The following is a 19,316-nucleotide window of genomic DNA, read 5'->3' as shown; positions in this document are numbered from 1 at the left end:
CTCAGAACAGGATCGAACGGAAAAGTAAGTATCATATTTCACATTATTCTATCTTGTTCATTATCCTTGTTATTATTCAATGTTTTCACTTATTCACTAATATCTAATCATTCATCTTCTTTTTTCAACAGAGTCAAGTGCCACCATGCTTAGCTCCGCAGACGCGTCCGAACCTGCATCATCATTAGCTTCGTCAACCATCTCATCCGGACCTACACCAGCGGCAGCCGACTCATCTGATCCAGTAGCGACCACGTGGGATCCTGTAGCCCACCTAGCTCACATGTTGGAGCAGGACAAGGAGTTGCTGCTCTCCGTCCCACTCAGCAACTTGTGTGATGAAGACGCTCGATCCGCTCACCACACAACGACTTCAACCACTGGTGGTGTTAAAGATCAACTAAATGGTGGTCGGTACTGGATGCCGACATATAACTCATCACAATCGAACACTCCCGTGATAGTGCAACCACCGAGTTTAGATACTGTAAATAAAAAGAATACGTGTAGTGCGGCTACGCTATTCACCACGACATATAATTTAACCCCCAGTGGCTCCAAACGTGTGAACATTGCTATAGACGTCCATCATGTCTGGGGGATCCAAGCTATAATGGAGATTGAAAATATTTCCAAAAGTGTTAAAGTCCCAATTTCCGAGTTCGACTGGGCCGGGATCTGCCATGCAGGGCGCTACATCAATCAACAAATGACCACCGAATATGATCCAACTCATTCCCCACCAGACATTCGTCTTGCCGATGTTACACTTTCTATTACTACTGTATATGATGACTGCGCCTTATGCGTTAAATCAGGTGTCGACAGCGTCTATCTAAGACATCCGTCAGTTATCAAATTATTCAACCTAGACTCCTCTATACGGTTTGCTCTCGAGAGACTGAATCGTTGGGTCCCTAGCATAGAGGCAGCATATAGTGATGTTAAAAACTCTCTACGTGTTAATAATATACATATTGACGATTTTGAGCAGCATCTTCGTTCGCATATGGCCATTAAAACTACAGACTTCCAATTGAAATGCGTGTGTCAAAAACCAGAGTACTCAGAGTCACCTATTGGACTGCGTGAGATACATGCAGAATTTATTGCCAACCAAAGAGAATTATTTGGTATATATTGTACAGGTTCTAAGAAGAAACGTACAGATTATGATAAATAGTTTATATCTAATCTTATCTCCTGTTTCTCTTTTATTTCATACCACCACTCCTATTATAATCAAATTGTTCCAATAATTTTTTTAATTCTACTCAAATTATGATCATCTTACTCTTCATACTAGTTTTGTTGGTGTAGACAGTATAGCTCAATCGGTTAAGTGATCGAACTATACTGGCTACACACAAATATTATTATTATTATCCTCCCAGTTATATTTTCTATATATGTCAAGTACTTGTTTGTACATGGCTCATTTACTAACATGGCTGGCTGGGTGAAGCACCCTCGCCACAAGGACTTTGTTGTCGGTGATTGGTCATGTGAAGATTCAAGTGAAGAGTAGAAGAAGAAGAACAAGAAAAACGGAATTCTCCTTCCCGATAATATAAGAGCAGTTATTGTAGGCCCATCCAACTGCGGCAAGACTAATGTCCTCATGACTCTGCTAACTCATGTGCACGGTGTCCGATTTGAACATGTCTGTCTATTCTCAAAAACACTGTTTCAACCCAAGTATCAGCTATTGCATGAGATATTTCGAGGTGTAGATGGCGTTACATACACAACATTCAGTGAAAGCTCTGATATCCCCCCTCCTGAAGAAACAAAACCAAACACAGTATTCATATTTGACGATGTTGCAGTAGAAAACCAAGACCAAATTCGGAAATATTTCTCTTTCGGTCGCCATATGGGTGCTGACGTATTTTATCTAAGTCAAACATATTCCAGAATCCCCAAACAACTTGTTAGGGATAACGCAAACCTCATTATAGCCTTCAAGCAAGACAATCTTAATTTAAGACACATTTACCAAGCACATGTGGGGACGGATATGTCGTTCAATGATTTCTTAAAGATATGTGCAGACTGTTGGAACCATTCACAGTATAGGTTTCTCGTTATTGATAAAACAAGAAAACTGTATGATCGTAGATACAGACGAAACTTTCAAGAATTTTTGCATATATAACAAGGTAATAGACGTTAGCACATCAGTCTACGCCATACCATGGACAAATTCGCGCGTATGTCCACCTCTCAACCTGAGATGATCGGTGTACACAGACAGAACATTCGCTTGTACTTGGATGCGAAAATTCAGCCTATGGCTCTTAAAGTTGCAAGTATGCGCAAGGAACTAGAGACCTATTACCAAACCCTTCTGAGAATGGTGAATGCGCTAAATGAGCTAGTTAATCAAGTCAGTAAGAAAGTAACCGACTTAACTGAAAAGGTCGATGGTATTCAGGGAAAAATAGATGTAGACCTGATTGTTGTCGATAAGGGCGATCACGATCATACTAAGAAGCTGAAGAAAATGAATGCATATATGAAGCCCCACGTCGCAGAGATGTCTGATTAGTATACGCTGAGATGTCGACGACCAAGCAGAAAGTCATTCAAGCGCGTAAAGCAGTCCGAGAGAAATTACGGCTGCTGAGGTTAGGGCATATTGATCGTCAGCAAACACTAAGAGAGACCTTTAAGCCCGTTACTGAGTCTCTCCGACAGCTCTCACCAAAAACAAAAAAGAACCAATACGACAGTCTTGCCGTTGATGAATTCAATATTAGTCACGCACCAGGTCAGATAGACAGAACATTCGGCGTTAGCCCGGGAAGACCGTACATGTTGGGCGCGCATCCCATAACTGTAACAGAAGACAAAATACAAATAGGTGATAGACAGTTTGACCGAACACCAGGCTTAATGAACCTTATTTTCCTAGGACCAATCAAAAAACCTATAAATTATTCAGGTAGTGATAAGGACACGTACCGTCAAATACTACACATGACTGGTGTACACAAGATCACCAAAAGCCTAACCAACAGGAAGTATAAAACCATTATAAAACCAATACTTGAAGACCAAAACAGCAACAACGGTGCCAGCAGCGGAGATGGTATTGACATTGGTCTTAAGGCAGTGAACAATCGAATCCCTCAGTATATATATTATGACGACCCCAGCGAACTAATAGATCGACTACGTCTGCTCATGGCATCAGCTGCTGCAGGTAATACAGCTCATTCGAATGAAGTTGTCTCCATGATCTCTGAACTTCGAGAGAGAGGTATCATCTAATAAGTATGGAGACCGTAGTTCGAGAACTACACAAACCAGCACGCAAAACATACCCGCGCAGGCATGTCATGATTAAAGGGTTGGATGACTTGTGGCAAGCTGATCTTGTAGATATGCGACAATATTCACATGAGAATAATGGCTTCAAATACGTTTTAATTGTTATTGATACATACTCCAAATTTGCATGGGCAGTACCACTCAAGACAAAAACCGGTCCAAGTGTCGCTGATGCTTTTGAACGCTTGCTACAGATAGGAACCAATCCATGCCCGGACAATCTCCAAACCGATCATGGTGGTGAGTTCTACAATAGGTACTTCAAGACAGTGATGCAGCGGTATGGAATACATCACTACTCGACATTCACTCACCTGAAGGCAAGTATTGTAGAGCGCTTGAACAGAACAATAAAAGGCCGAATGTGGATGCGGTTTAATCTTCGCGGCTCATACAAGTGGACAGATATCCTCCCAGAAATAATTGCTCAATATAATAGAAACAAACATAGCACAATAAAAATGCGGCCAATTGATGTTCGTGATAACACACTCATGTATACGGTATACTTTCACATTAAGATACTGGATCCACGCAAACAGAAATTTAATGTAGGTGATTTGGTGCGTATCTCAAAACACAAGACCGCATTTGAGAAATCATACCTACTGAACTGGTCAACTGAGATATTTACAGTTTCAAATGTGCAGCGAACGAATCCTAGAACTTATTTATTGAAAGACAGTAAAGGTGAAGAAATTGCAGGCTCCTTCTACACTGAGGAGATGCAGAAGAGCTCACAACCAGATCTTTTTCTCGTGGAGAGAGTCATAAGACGACTTGGAAATAAGGCCCTAGTCAAATGACTTGGTTTTCCTGCTACACAAAACAGTTGGATTGATGCCAGGGATTTGCTATATAATGAACATTCATCGCCCTCAACCACCACAGTAGCCTGACATGTGCGATCGAAGGCACATTAGAGAAGGCGGTGGTGTTCTGGACAAACTACCTTTGGAATTACACATCCCGGGATATAACTACAGCGGACCTGGGACAAAGCTTCAGAAACGCTTGGCGCGAGGCGATAGGGGAGTGAATCTGCTTGACGAAGCGCACATGGAACACGACATTGCAAACGAAGCAAATAAAGATCTACCAAGTCGTCACATTGCAGATAGGATTTTAGCTGATAAGGCTAAGGCGATAGGGAAAAGAAAAGATATTGGTATAGGTCAACGCACCGCGGCATTCGCAGTTGATAAAACCATGCGCGGAAAAATCAAGTCAGGATTAGGAGTGATGAATTTCAAGCGAGTTATGAACGCTGCACGTCAGGCACTATACATGAAGAACAAGAAGGGTTGTTTGAAGAACTGTACCCTGACAGCGATGTATGCAGCTAAAAACGCAATGAAGGACAAAGAATCACCAACGAGAAGAACAAGAAGATCCGTTAAAGCACCTCGCGTTGTACGAATACCCAAGACATACAGCAGTTTTATTCCTTTTCTCATCCCAGCCCTCTCCGCGCTCTCAGCGGTAGGTTCGCTCGCCGGTGGGGCTGCAGCTATCGCTCGAACAGTCAAGAATGCGCAAAACTCGCAAGAAGAGGCGAGAAGACATAACCGCATGATGGAAGCAGCAGTCATTGGAAAAGGCCTATACTGGAAGCCGTACAGAAAGGGTCTCGGTCTATTCATAAATAAAAAAATACAGACCTTCTTAAGTTTGTTAGGCATAAATTGAAGATACCAAGATTCCGTGGTGTGTTTATGAGGGATACATTACCTAAGACTATGTGGAAAACTGGTGAATGCGGTATTGTGAATTTAGATGTTGTCGGAGGTCCTGGCACCCACTTGGTGGCGTACGTTATGAAAGACGCTGGGGCAGTCTACTATTTCGACTCCTTTGGTGACCTGCAGCCATCCGAAGAATTACAGCAATACTTCACTCACAGAAGACATGTACTATACAATTATCAACGGTATCAGGACTTTAATACATACCTCTGCGGGCATCTTTGCATCATCTTTCTCTTGACGTTCACAAAGAAGAAGAATAAGAACAAGAACTAACGTATATAAGCAGGATGTTTAAACATTCATTCATCAGTTGACGTTCAGATGCAATGTCGTACACTTTGACGTTGAAAGGACGGCCATCTGTGTTGCGTGCAAATTACTTCCCACCAATTGATTTGAGTGCAGGTCAATGGAGTGTTGCATTGATTGGACTGGAGACGTACAACAGCATCCCGAATATCACCAACACTAACAATAAACTGCATCTCGATATTAATGGTGAAAAAGATATTCTTGAAATAGAATCTGGTGCATACGATATTGACGATTTAAACGAACTCTTAAAACAGTCTGGAAAAGGTATTGAACAACGTGCAAACATCAATACACTTAAATCTGAAATAAGGACTCTAAATGCAACGATTGACTTTAACCAGAAACATTCAATAGGACCCCTGCTTGGATTCACAAAAGCGCAGATTTTGAAGAAAGATCCAACTAAATTTTACAAGTCCAATCAGTCTGTGGATATACTTCCAGTCAGCACAATACGTGTCGAGTGTAACATTGCTACGAATTCCTATCTTAACGATACTCTCATTCACACTATTTACGGATTCTTCCCCTCAGTTGCAGCGGGGTATAAGATTGTTGAGACACCTGCTAATGCAATGTACCTTCCAGTGACTGCTCAGACATTGGGCTATTTGGAGCTGCGTATTGTGGATCAGAATAATCAACTTGTCGACTTTCGCGGTGAGGAAATCATTATACGATTACATCTAAAACAAGATGGGCGCGCGGTATAAAACAAGTGCACGCAATACACAGCGCGTCACTTCGCTTCTGAGCAGCAAACTGATAACACCTGCGAACTACGAATTTCTTAAATCAGTTGGTCTCAAACCCCGCAATGACGTCATCACTCAATATAACCAATCCAGTAGAGTATGATGACAGAATTATACGTCAAGAATACTTCTCTCATAAATCTTACGCTTCAACCACGTTTAACAAGAATGATGAAATCAGGATTGTCATACAGCACCAGGACACACTCACTCTTCCGTGCAAGAGTTTCATATATCTCGAGGGGTCATTCAAGAAAACTGATGGCACCGATACAGTGGGGTCCAAGCTGACACGCAACGCATTGGCATTCCTCTTCCAAGAGATTCGATATGAACTGAATGGTTCTGAGATTGATCGTACACGCAATGTTGGCCTAACATCGACCCTTAAAACATACGTCTCGGCATCACCAGCAGATCTGCACAGCTTAGAAAATGCTGGATGGTTCATAGACGAGGCGGAGGGTAGAACACCCCAGGAGTACAAGCGATTTACTGCATGCATACCTCTAAAAATACTTATGGGATATTTTGAGGATATGAGACAGATTATTATGAACGCTAAACAGGAACTTATTCTCGTGCGGAGTGCGACAGACAATAACTCGTACATTCAAGGAGCCCAAGAAGAGAATAGGATCACAATCAACAAATTAATATGGAAAATGCCTCACGTCAGTGTATCCGACGAGGAACGTTTGAAGCTTTTAAAGGTGCTGAATTCAGGTACATTTCTGTCACTGACATTCCGCTTATGGGAGATCTTTGAGTATCCAGTGTTACCGACCGCGAGCAGACAAACATGGGCTATTAAGACCTCCAGTCATATCGAGACACCCAGGTTCATTATACTTGCATTTCAGACTGATAGAAGAGCAAATACATCAAACGATTCCACCGTGTTCGATAACTGTAAGTTAACTAACGCCAAAGTCTACCTCAATTCAGAATTCTACCCATATGACAATCTACATCTGCAATGGAATGAAAATGTATGCAGCCTCGCGTATGACATGTATGCAAGGTTCCGTCCTTCTTACTATGAAATTGCTGAAGGAGAGGGAGGGGGGTGTCTACTGAGTCCTCGTAAGTTCAAAGAGCTTTCACCGATCATTGTAATGGACTGCTCTAAACAGAATGAGATAATTAAGTCTGGACCTATAGACGTTCGAATTGAATTTGAATCATCGAAAAATTTCCCAGAACACACCGCCGCATATGCCTTAGTCCTACACGACAGAATAATCAATTACTGTCCGCTCACAGGTGTTGTGCAACGAGCTGTATAAATGAATATGTGCTGTCCTGTGCATTGATCATTTGACGATGTCAACTCAGCCGGTGAAGATCATTGCAGATGTTCAAGGATTCCATGATGGAGAGCGAAGACAGTTCGTATTTAAACAAGTTGCTTTTGTGGCCTACACAAGACGCAGGAATAATTGAAACCTTCTCCGCAAATATTCGATCACCAAGACCGTTCACGCAAGTGAAACCTTGTAAAACACATTGTGGTTAACTAATTTTTATCATGGAATTCACTGGGATGATCCCGGCATACCCTATAAAGATGTGGTGATCGCACTTAAATTATTCGATCACAAGGACACCATCGTTTACGTGAAGGGAAAGGACAAAACCTCCTGGATGCGTCGAATATTTAAATTTGTATCTATTCAAGACCTAGAATGGTACGGATGTCCATCCATCCATCGACTGAAGAACATTTACCAAAAAAGTGCTTTTGTATCTGCATATGAGAATGTAAAATTACTTTTCACTTTTATTAGAAATAAATAATAATTTATAAGATTGAGTGTTTTTTTCTTTCTATGATACCCAACGTCCCTAGTATTGTAAGTTTATTCTTTTTATATTGTATATGAAGGGAACTCCACTGGAACTGTCCGAGAGAGACACATACCCCCGCCTTTGACGTGGAATGAGCCTACTGTCATAATTACGCGCGGATGCGTCAGATGCCGATCTTGCGGCCTCCGTCGAAAGCGACAGACACGCGCAGCCGCTGACGCTTGGTAGGGGGTTGCGCCAGTTGCCGGCCTCGCGGCCGCTGTGGAAAGCGATGCGTCAGATTACGATCTCGAAAGTATCTGCTGACGTAGGGCTGTAGGAGATAGCGCTGCAGAGTGCTGTGTGTGTTCGTGACAACTAGCCCAAGTCCGGCACTTGTCATTAAAAGCAGGAAACCTTATAACTTTATGCAGTGCGATGTGGCTGTATGTACGTATTCTACATACACACATAAATAAATTTATAATATTTTTAATAAAAAGAACAATCATTATTAGGGCATCAAATAATAATAACATTTTTTTTAGAAGAAATAACTGAGTTTATTATTGAATTCAGAATTTAACATTTTTCACATTATATATAAATATGAGTTTACAGATATAAGATTGGTTTTTGACCAAAAATATGAACTTCCGTATCTTTTTAGATAATTTTTTTAAAACAATTTTAGATAATTAAGAAATATATATATATATATATATATATATATATATATATATATATAAGCATTCTCTTCAGATAAATTATATATATAATTTTAAAGCTAATGCAGAGGTACTACCCTATCTTACAAAGTAAATAATATCGCTAATGAAGTTCCACCAGAAAAACAAAACACTTTTAAGTAATGCCAAATCTATTTGTTTCAAGTCAATGGCTCTAAACATTTTCGAAAAGAACAACAAATTGAATATATATTTTTTTCCAAGTAAGTCGATTTAAAGATTTTCAACTACAGGAACAAGGTGAACATACATATATATTTTTCTTTAAAGTGGTTGCCTGGAAACATTTTCCATTAGAACAAGCAAGTGAACATATAGAAAGAATTTAATTAGTCGAACTCATACACTTAAAAACTAGTTCTGACTGGATGGCTAGCGGTAGGTGAAACTTACAAACTAAAATCTAAGCTCTATAATGACTAGAAGTGAAGCATATATTACGTGAGAAAATTTTATTATTTTTTTTGTTCATACAGAAGTTAATTGGCAAAATTTATAGCCTTTTCATATATATATATATATATATATATATATATATATATATTAATAATGGCCAACAATATGTAGATTTAAAGACTTTTTAAATAAGTTTTTTTAATTTTATTTATTATGATTTTCTTTGAAAAATAATGATTATATTTACATACACACACACACTTAACACAAGTTCGCGCTCATTCGCACACTCAGACATACATGGAAGCACGCAAACTGATACACACAACAAAACACTCTCATCCACCATTTACACTATGATGAAAGAGCCATACTATTTCCACGCATAACCCACATTCGTAACATTCACACGCTCATTCCCTCTCTATCACTCAACCAGAGTCCCCCACCCCTACTTTCGTTTCAAGTAAATAGTGTGAGTATGGGAGGGTTCCCACCCCATCCTCACAAATGACTCTTTTATCGTCATGAGGAGACAGTCCGACTTCAGACTGCAGCACAGTGTACACCTCGTGAGCTCGTGATCGAATGCTAGTTTGTTGAACCATGTGTGGACGAGCGCCTTCAACGCTACGACCGTACAGGCACTGCAAATAGTCCTCGACCGTGAGCGCACGAGACGCGATCCGTCTAACGCCCTTTGCCCGCCTCAGAGTGCTCCCGTCTACTGTGCGATATGCATACATTTTCGACCTCAGTCCCACAAACTCTACAATTGGTAAACCATTCGACTCGTCTGCCATGAGACCGATAACCTTCTTGTTCTGTGGAACAATACCATAAGGATTATTGACCTCATAAGAAGAGGTGTCGAATTCTTTATCATTGCACCTAATTACTTCGTATGGATCACAGTTCTTGATCCAGTAGATAAAGCTATCTGTATCCATATAAAGTAATTTAGGATATACGAAATGAGGTTTCGCAAACTCATAGTGGAATCAGTACATGTAGAATTTGGAGATATCGAGTATACACATCCCCAAATAGATGGGTTTCATAAACTCTACTGCAGTCTTCGACATCTCCACAGCAACAAAGTTTTCATTGAAGATGGTGGCACGCTTAAAATTTGGCCTGGCTATACATTTTCTCACGCCATAACGCCCTTCCCATGCGGTTCTAATAACAATATCGCGTTCATTTCGTACATTCTGCATAGTTTTCCCGAAAATGGAATTATTCATTAATTTATAAAAGTCTTTTTCAAAATCATTACTCGCGACCGCCCTCTTTTCGGTATTTAGTTCAATATACTCCTTCAACCAGGTAGACTGCTTGAAGGAGATTGCCCGGGTGATTTAAATGAGCTCCATTCCTAATCTGAGGCACTGCTGGAGGTTACGATAATGAATAATATACCTCTGCTTATCCCCAACAGTGGCCAGCAGTTTAGGGATGGAGCTTCCTCGTGGAATTTGTTGCTCTGGACATAAAGGCAAGTCGCTTGTCTCTCCATGCAAATTATTAGGGTACGCGATGTCTGCCTCAGGCACATACCCTACATCAGAATCGGCCGCAAGGCCCATTATCTGTCCACCTAATCCCTTCAATTCGTCTTCAGGCACCCATTGGAACCCGGCAACCGGCAGCGGTTGCTTCATAGCATGCCCATATAAATTGTTAACATCTAAGTACAAAATGTAACTAGAATCAAGGGATGCGTTGTACTCGACACCCATCCGCGGGTTATTTGCCTTGGCGTGCCTGTGAACACATTGACAAAGTCCGCCGCGGATCCCTCGCTCAAAAAATAGAAGCATCGAAGCATCAGTCAAAAGTTCAATGTTCCAATCCGTTTTTTTGAGCATAGCGTCCCAGGACAACCCAGGTGCCGTGTAATAAAAGGCAGGGTCCAGAGAGTACGTGGTCATACATACACTCCGGAACTTTTCGAAAACATCTGCAAGCAAACGAACGTCCGTGTCCATGTATAACCTTGCATATTCTCCCAAATTGGGGATGTTGAATTACCGCCAGACGTTAACGGCATGCTCATAATCTGTGATAGTTATGGTATCGCCTGTGAGAGTACTGGTAAAAGAAGTTATGTCGGGAAGCCTGGTTTCATTGTATTTTGCCATACTATCAAGATACTCGTACGGGAAAACTCCTTTCCTCGTCGCAAGTTGAAACTTTTCCTCATCGGGAAATGCAGATCGAGTGATATGCATATCATTCCGAGGTAAAGTCTCAACCAGTTTCTGGAGCGAAGTCTGCATAAATCGTAGAGAGTCAAGGAAGCGGAGGGTAATTTTCGGCGTCATTCGTTTTGAAAAAGAAATGTACTTTTCAACACTTTCAGGCAGGATACTGACCTGACCATTCTTCATACCGAACTTAGCCAAGTGCTCAACGAGAAAATGAGCGTCATACCCGCTCAGATTATGAAAAAAGACGGGTATGTGTGTAGGTAACTGATACTTCAAGTTGCATGCTTTGTGGGCTGCACCGCGGAACTTACCCGTAAGATGACAATGGTCTCTACGAGGAGTCTCCGCTTTTCTATCTAAGGCCAGCCCGCAAATACGACAATTAACAGCCTTTTCATACAAGTCATCATTTTCCTTTGATTTGGTCATGGGAATATTGATGATGTAGAGCTCGTGAACTTGCCATGAAAGTTTTTCAAGCTCAGTGAGAAGCCAAACCGCCGGATCGTCCCCTACATAAGACTGATAGCTATTGAGTTTACAATCATATGCGCATACAACTTGGAACGCCGCCGCATAAGGTACGTGTTTTTGTGTGAAGGTTGTGTGTGAGGCTAAGGGGTTCCCTTCACAACGAGTAATAGGAGCCAGCAAGCATTCAAAATCGGCGTACACAACAAAAGGACAACGCTGCTGGTGGTGAGCATTTTTAAATTTAATGATGTTATTTTCCTCAGTGGGCATAACAACACGTACCGGGTCCTTGCATGCACAATCTAATAGATGTGTCGCTAATAACTCTTGAGATGAAAAATAATTCAAACAGCTTATACAAATATGTTGTTTATGTTCATTTTTACTTAACTGGGAGGAAATGAGTCGGGACATGTCTTTGATCCAGACGTAGTGATAATTATCACGTTCGGAGAAGAGCAGTATGTTGACATGCAACTCTCGCTCACCTGCAAATTTTGAGAAATGGAGGGGGCCTACTACTGTATGCTTGTTCTGCTCATCTGACTTGCTTTTCTTCTCCAGGCCATAAACGTGGACCGATATTGCGGTATTCTGAGCCTCAAACTTAGGTATGTCCTGGATTCTTAAAGGGAACTCTGTTCCGTCAAAGTTATACTGTCTCTTAATATCTTTGACTTTGTAACTGCTGGGACGCTCGGGATGATGTTTGTAATTGTAATTTCTCTCGCAAGCCAGGACTGACCATGCATTTTGAACATTAATGCACGCCTGCTTTTTCTCAATATCTATAGGGAGTTTAATATAACTGGACCCTCCACTCATTGGATCATAGATATGTATATGGATGTCAAGGTGTGGTATACTGCTGAGCGCTTTAGCGGATCCACGTACTTCCATCTCGGAAAATGGGGCCATAATAGCGCTCAAGGTGGATTCTCGGTACCACTCAGCAATCGATGTGCTCCGAGAAAAAACGCCATTGTCACCCCATATATAATGCAGAGTAGCCGTCTCCGCGTCACCTTGATGTTTAGGGGGGTGACTCAATTCACAGCATAATACCGCACTGCATTTAATGGCGTTAAATTCAGGATCTTCTAAGAGTTTGAGGAGCTCGGTCTCCAAGACGGGGAGGCACGCCTCCAAAAACCTTACAGGATCGCGATACCTCCCGCCTGGATTCTCAATTCTGGTGAAAGAGGTTCGCCCCTCAAACGCTCTAGCAACTGCTGAGTATTCTAAGGGAGTCATTACGCCGTTATTCTGATCGAATTCATTATCGATAGGACGGGGGAGAGAACTACCGCTAGCCATAGGGAAATTACTATTATTACTATTGCTACAACTAGGAGTCCACCCGATAGATGAAGGGGCTGGTGATGGGGGATCGTAATCATCATTTGCGGGGAGAGGTATACGTCTCCGAACGCATACCTTGCGTGGGCGGCGGCGGCGAGCTGCTGCTTCCGGAGGAGGAGGGGGTGTCAGGCGGCTTGAAGGGCCAGGCTGTGGCGACGGCGGACGGGCTGCGCTGCTGCCTCTACCTGCCGGTGGCGCGGGGGCTCGGTGTTGTTGTTTTTCGCGGCCAAACGGTTGAGTTGCGCCAGGACGCCAGAGCGGTTGCGGCAGCGCTGGGGGAGGAGCTGGCGCGTGTTCTGCATCCGCCTCCCGCGAAACCCTTGTAGGGGCTACGCAAGGCGCTGCGTGTCTTTGCGGTTCGGTGCGCCCGAGTCCCGCCCCCGCAACCACCGCTCTAGGAACACCGCCTACGCCGTGTGATATACCTGTAAGATAAATAAGGAAAAAAAATTAATTTAGTGATTTATATTTAAAAGAGCGATAAATAATAACAATAAGAGTAAATAATGTTAGTTATGTGAAGGAATGTTAATGTTCAAAATTATTCACCTTCTCCGCTCTGACTCCATGGTTGAGCAACTCATTGCCAAAATCAAGTAGATCCTCATACCAGTCAGGTAGGTTGATCTCCTCCTCCTCCTCCTCCTCTAAAGACTGAGTGTCCTGCGTGGCGGGCGCCGTTTGAACGCCACCGCCGCCTCCTTGAACGCTTTGGGTGGTAAAACTGAATGCTTAATTAGGCGCATCTACAAAGAAAAGACAAGCTTATGAGGACTAAATGTATACAGTCAGAAAACGGGCATATATTAGATGAAATTATTTAAGTTTAAGAAGTATGTTTGTATTAGAAATGTACTTACATTGAGCCCTTTCCATCTCGAGCTGCTTGTCTAGATCAGCCAAGATTTGATGGAAGAAATCTAGAAAGATGGAGAAGACTGAATATAATATCACGGATGGAAAGGGAAGTGTGCATTCAGTTAAGTGATAGAGAAATAAGCGGACCAGCAAATTTAGAAAAAAGAGGAAAGAAATGAAATATTTACAAAGAGCACTGCACAAGAAATATAACAGACACACAACACGTTGAAGCTCTATCTTTATAGCGGACACGGTAAATTAATTATAACACATACAACACGTGGAAAGTCATTCTTTACAGAGAGATGTCCAAAACGGATATAAGACTTAACACACACAAACATAGAATCCGTTAAAAGACTTAGTAAACTTTACAGAGAGAGATCGAAAACGGATATAACACGTAACATACAACACGTGGACGAACAATATTTATAGAGAGCAGTACAAAACAAATGTAACACGTAAAATAAAAGATTCAGACGCCCAAGTTAGAGGTAAAAAAGGCGTGGATAAGCAATTTTTATAGAGAGAGAGAGAGATTCAAAAGGGGTAAAAAACGTAAGCCGGAACACACACAGAACAAGTGGAGGAGCGATCTTTATAGAGAGCATTATAAAAGATATGTAGCACTCATACACAGAGTTAAAGGGTGCAGATATCAGAATACTGAAAATGTACTTACCAGGGAATGGAACCTCGTCCACATGAGCACGTTTGCTGCTGCTGCTGCTGCTGCCACTGGCGGATCGTGATCGCTTCATTTTTGCACGTTTAATTACGAAGACGTGACAAGTATTGGACGAACGAAGTATTCGAGCAGTGTGAGAGTGAGGTGGGCCGTGCACTGATTTATATAGGTCCTGCCTAGCGCGTGTATGTAGGCTCGGGGTTGTGACATAGAGAGATGGCACTAACTCTCTCTCTCTCTCTCACACACACACCTCGCTACGGCAATAGAGACTAGACACGCATCACGTGGTGGATACACTGCGTGCGACCTTGTTGTTGTTGAATAACGGTACTTTGGAATGGTACTGGCAATGGAATGGGAGCGGCCCTGTTCCAATACTCCCGACATGCGCTGCTAGCGCACGTCCTGAGGCTCAAGCGTGAACCCCATGCTGCCCGTAATCGCGATGTGATTGACATGTGTAATCACACCTCCATACTTATCAAGAGGTCCGAAACGAATAATACGGTCTGCTGCCATCAACTCTCATAAGCACATAATGGTTTCCCTCTTGCACGTTTTAAGTATCTACGTACACAAGATGAACCAGTACCGATCGGTGTACGCCCGTCAGATTGTCTTATTTATCCTGCACACCCAAATTAAGGTTTATCTAATGCGTTATATGACTCATTGTACCTGTCGTGCAGGGCCTGGCTCTACTCAGTCAAGTGTCCAACGTAGTTCCCACTACTGCCACAGTTACCACTTCGCCTTGTTTATGATTTTGCGACCCATGTAAACTCCTGTACTCCACCACCCTCCGAGCATCCCATTTGTTGTTGCTTTGGCATGCAGTACACCGCTTGTCAGTGTAGTCGTGCATCAGAGTAATCTAGTGACGGCACGGAGGTAGTATACATTGTGAATAAACCTTGTGTTGTGGAACTTATACTGTAAAGTATAATGTACACACATGAAGATATGGTAGAAATGCGGCTGATCTATGGAGAATGTACGTTGACGGGAAATACGTTATGAGATTGCTTGATTGTTGTAGTACTGTTAGCGAACATTATGATTATTAAGTTAATATGTCTATTTTCTACCCTACTCTGCATACCTGTACTGTACCCAGTTGTAGGTGGACGAAATGCTGTTCAGGCAGAACGACTGTACAGAAGACGATTCCCTGACAAGCCATCGCCTTCGCGCCGGATGTTTGGTCGTCTCACATCTCGTCTACGTGAAACGGGAAGCTTAAATCCAAGACCTCGACATCGTTCTAGAACACGCACAGATGAACGTGCTGAAGTTGCTGTGCTCGCTACCATCACTGTGAGTCCTCAAATCAGCACACGTGAAATTGAACGTGAAGTTGGTGTGTCGAAATCAAGTGCACAGCGTATTCTTAAACGTCATGCATTTCATCCTTACCATGTTCATTTACACCAGGATCTTCATGGAAATGACTTCCGCAATAGGGTAACATTTTATCGGTGGGCTCAGCAAAAACTTCTGACTAATCTAAATTTTTTTGCAGATGTTCTCTTTACCGACGAGGCATCATTCTCCAACAAAGGAATTGTCAATATGAGGAATATGCATTATTGGTCCGGAGACAATCCAAAATGGCTCCGTCAGGTAGAGCATCAACGTCCGTGGAAAGTTAATGTTTGGTGTGGGATTATTGGAGATACCATTATCGGACCTTTCTTTATAAATGGCATCCAAAATGGGAGACAATACACCAGATTTATACGACACAATCTTCCTGTTCTCTTGGACACCGTACCTCTGAACCGGAGAATGATCATGTGGTATCAGTATGACGTATGCCCTAGACATAACGCTGACGAGCACGACGACTTCTGAACCGTAAGTTCCTTGGTAGGTGGATTGGACGAGGTGGCCCAGTTAGGTGGCCTGCTCGATCTCCGGACCTTACACCGCTGGATTATTTTCTTTGGGGAGCAGTGCAGGATGCTGTTTACCAGCATGAACCAACAACACCAGAGGACATGAAGCAACGCATTATTGATGCTTGTACAGCCATCAAAGAGGAAACAGTAGCACGAAGCAGGGCATCCTTCATCCGCAGAGTGACCCTATGTATGCAAGCCAATGGGCATCACTTTGAGCATGACATGTGAACGCTATGTTTAGTATGTAGTGCTAGTATCACAGTGGAAGTTTCTACAAAGGGCCATTTTACCCAATGATATTAAGAAACATTTGTTTGCAACAATCTGTCATTTAACGCATTAGATAAACATAACATTGATAATTATGTGATAATAAAACTAATTGGTTAAACATGTTTACATTCATCTTCTGTGTCCTACCTGAACTTCCCAAATCAAAATATTTTTACCTAAACAACGGTAAAACTTTTAGTCCACTTGCTCGTTTCACTAAAACCATCAACATAAATTTTGCTATTACGAGTGAATGATTAACTGTCACTTGCGCTAGACATACAGTAAAGTAAAGTTTTAACGTTGAACGGCATTATCTTTTTAGTAACGGATTAACGATAAGCGAAGTTAACTTTGTGACTAACGTTGCGGCACACAGATATGTTACTGAACCGCATCACCCCTAGCCTATGGGATAAATACCTGCTGGAATATACGACGTTAATGCAGGATGGCAGCAGACCGTATTATTCGTTTCGGACCTCTTGATAAGTATGGAAGTGTGTAACCTCCCCACCGTAATTTTAAAAGAAAGAAAATGGACAATACTTAATAGAAATGGGAGCCGAGTGTACCTCCCCACAAAAATTTGAAAGAAAGAAACACGACAATATTTAATTATGAATGCTAATGGACATTGCGCTAATTGTAACCTCGCCCACAATGAGAGGTATTGAAAATGGCAACAAAAATGTGAAATTCGCAATCTGACTCAAATATAAATTCCTCATGAAAAATTAAAGTCCATTCAGTGATAAGAAAATTTAATTAAACCGAAATATCGGTCTTTGGCCCTGTGTAAAACAATCAGAATTAAAGTCTTACCTCGGAATAAATGGATGTCACATATCTGCTCTTGTTGTTGCGCACCGCTTGGAGGAACTGCATTGCAAATAATATTCTGTTTTTTTTTTTTTGATTCTAGTGAAATTTTTCTTCAAAAGAAGTGGAATGAAATGGGAAGTGCAACGAGATCTTTAGTTCAATAAAAAATTAAATTTTTGAAAAAATGCTTTTGAAATAAAAATTATTATTGGGGAACTTGTTGGAGAATAATTACAATAAATAAATTTTTACATTATCTAATGATTATATTAATTAATGGTATACCTTATTCACCATCTTGACCAGTGTTGCCGACCGCCTACATCACACAACCGCACTGGGCTGCTACTACTGACCGACCGCTCTGCATGACGACTAAACCGAGCTACAGACTCGCAACGACTGAACTGACAGACTCGCAACGACTGACTAACTGCTACTAACTGAGAACCGCTCGCAACACTCGCGCGGTCAAGCGCATACTCTCTGGTCACAGATGCTACAATGCCTCGCCATCGCTGCTGCGTTACATACGTGTTTCATAACCCTCCACTGGGGGGGCAAAAATTTGGCAGCGATGGTGAGTCATTTGGACTTGCCAAGCGCGGCAAAATTTTTCTTTAATTAACAAAATTCTACAACTTACAGAATATTTAAATGTTGTGCACACGCACTAAGTACAAAATATACCAGACAAAGACAAAATGTGAATACAAAACATAGTAGCAAATCAGAAAAATGTATATACAAAATTTTTGACAGATAACAAAGTGCACAGGCACTGAAAAAATTCTTTAGCATATGCAGAACAAATAAACAGACTGGCAAGAATAATTAGATGTAGTACATAAAGTAAATGTTGTGCACACGCACTAAGTACAAAATATATCAGACAAAGACAAAATGTGAGTACAAAACATAGTAGCAAATCAGAAAAGTATATACAAATTATTTGACAGATAATAAAGTGCACAGGCACTGAAAAAATTCTTTAGCATATTCAGAACAAATGAACAGACTGGCAAAAATATTATATTGACAAGTGACATAAGTGTATTCGCATTGGAGTTCAGCGAATCGAAAAATGTATAACCTATGAACTATGTGGCAAGAATCAGGATAGGAAAGGGAAGGATTGCATCATGGTTGTAGCACTTTAGATTGCACACAGCTGCTCTGAAAGTCCATATCTTTCCACAGAAGTACAACACCAAGTGACACAACTTGAAGTTCTTTTCCCATCAGAATTTATCAGTGTAGCCAAGACACTGAACTGTCGTAGTAATGTTCCATGTTTTCATTTTGGCAGTACATTACGTACACCAAACAGTGGGACCATAATAATGTTTTCATCGCTCATGGTGGTGGACAGCATGTCGTGTCAACACCACACTCTTACAAGGCACACCAACGTAGAACTAGTGCAAAGCCAAAGATAGTGCTCCATGATCACTAGGATAAACAGGACAAATGGACATTGCAGTAATTCAGGGTAGTCAGCTTATGAGGTGAAGGACATCAAGTCACATAATATTGATAATTACAGACTTAATTAGTAGTTTGTGGCATTCATAGCCCAGTTATTGAACATTTCTGTACCAAGTATGCAGTATTACAGAA

The sequence above is a fragment of the Schistocerca piceifrons genome, chromosome 5, assembly GCF_021461385.2.
Source record: "Schistocerca piceifrons isolate TAMUIC-IGC-003096 chromosome 5, iqSchPice1.1, whole genome shotgun sequence".
Classification (NCBI taxonomy): domain Eukaryota; kingdom Metazoa; phylum Arthropoda; class Insecta; order Orthoptera; family Acrididae; genus Schistocerca; species Schistocerca piceifrons.
This window is presented reverse-complemented; position numbering follows the sequence as displayed.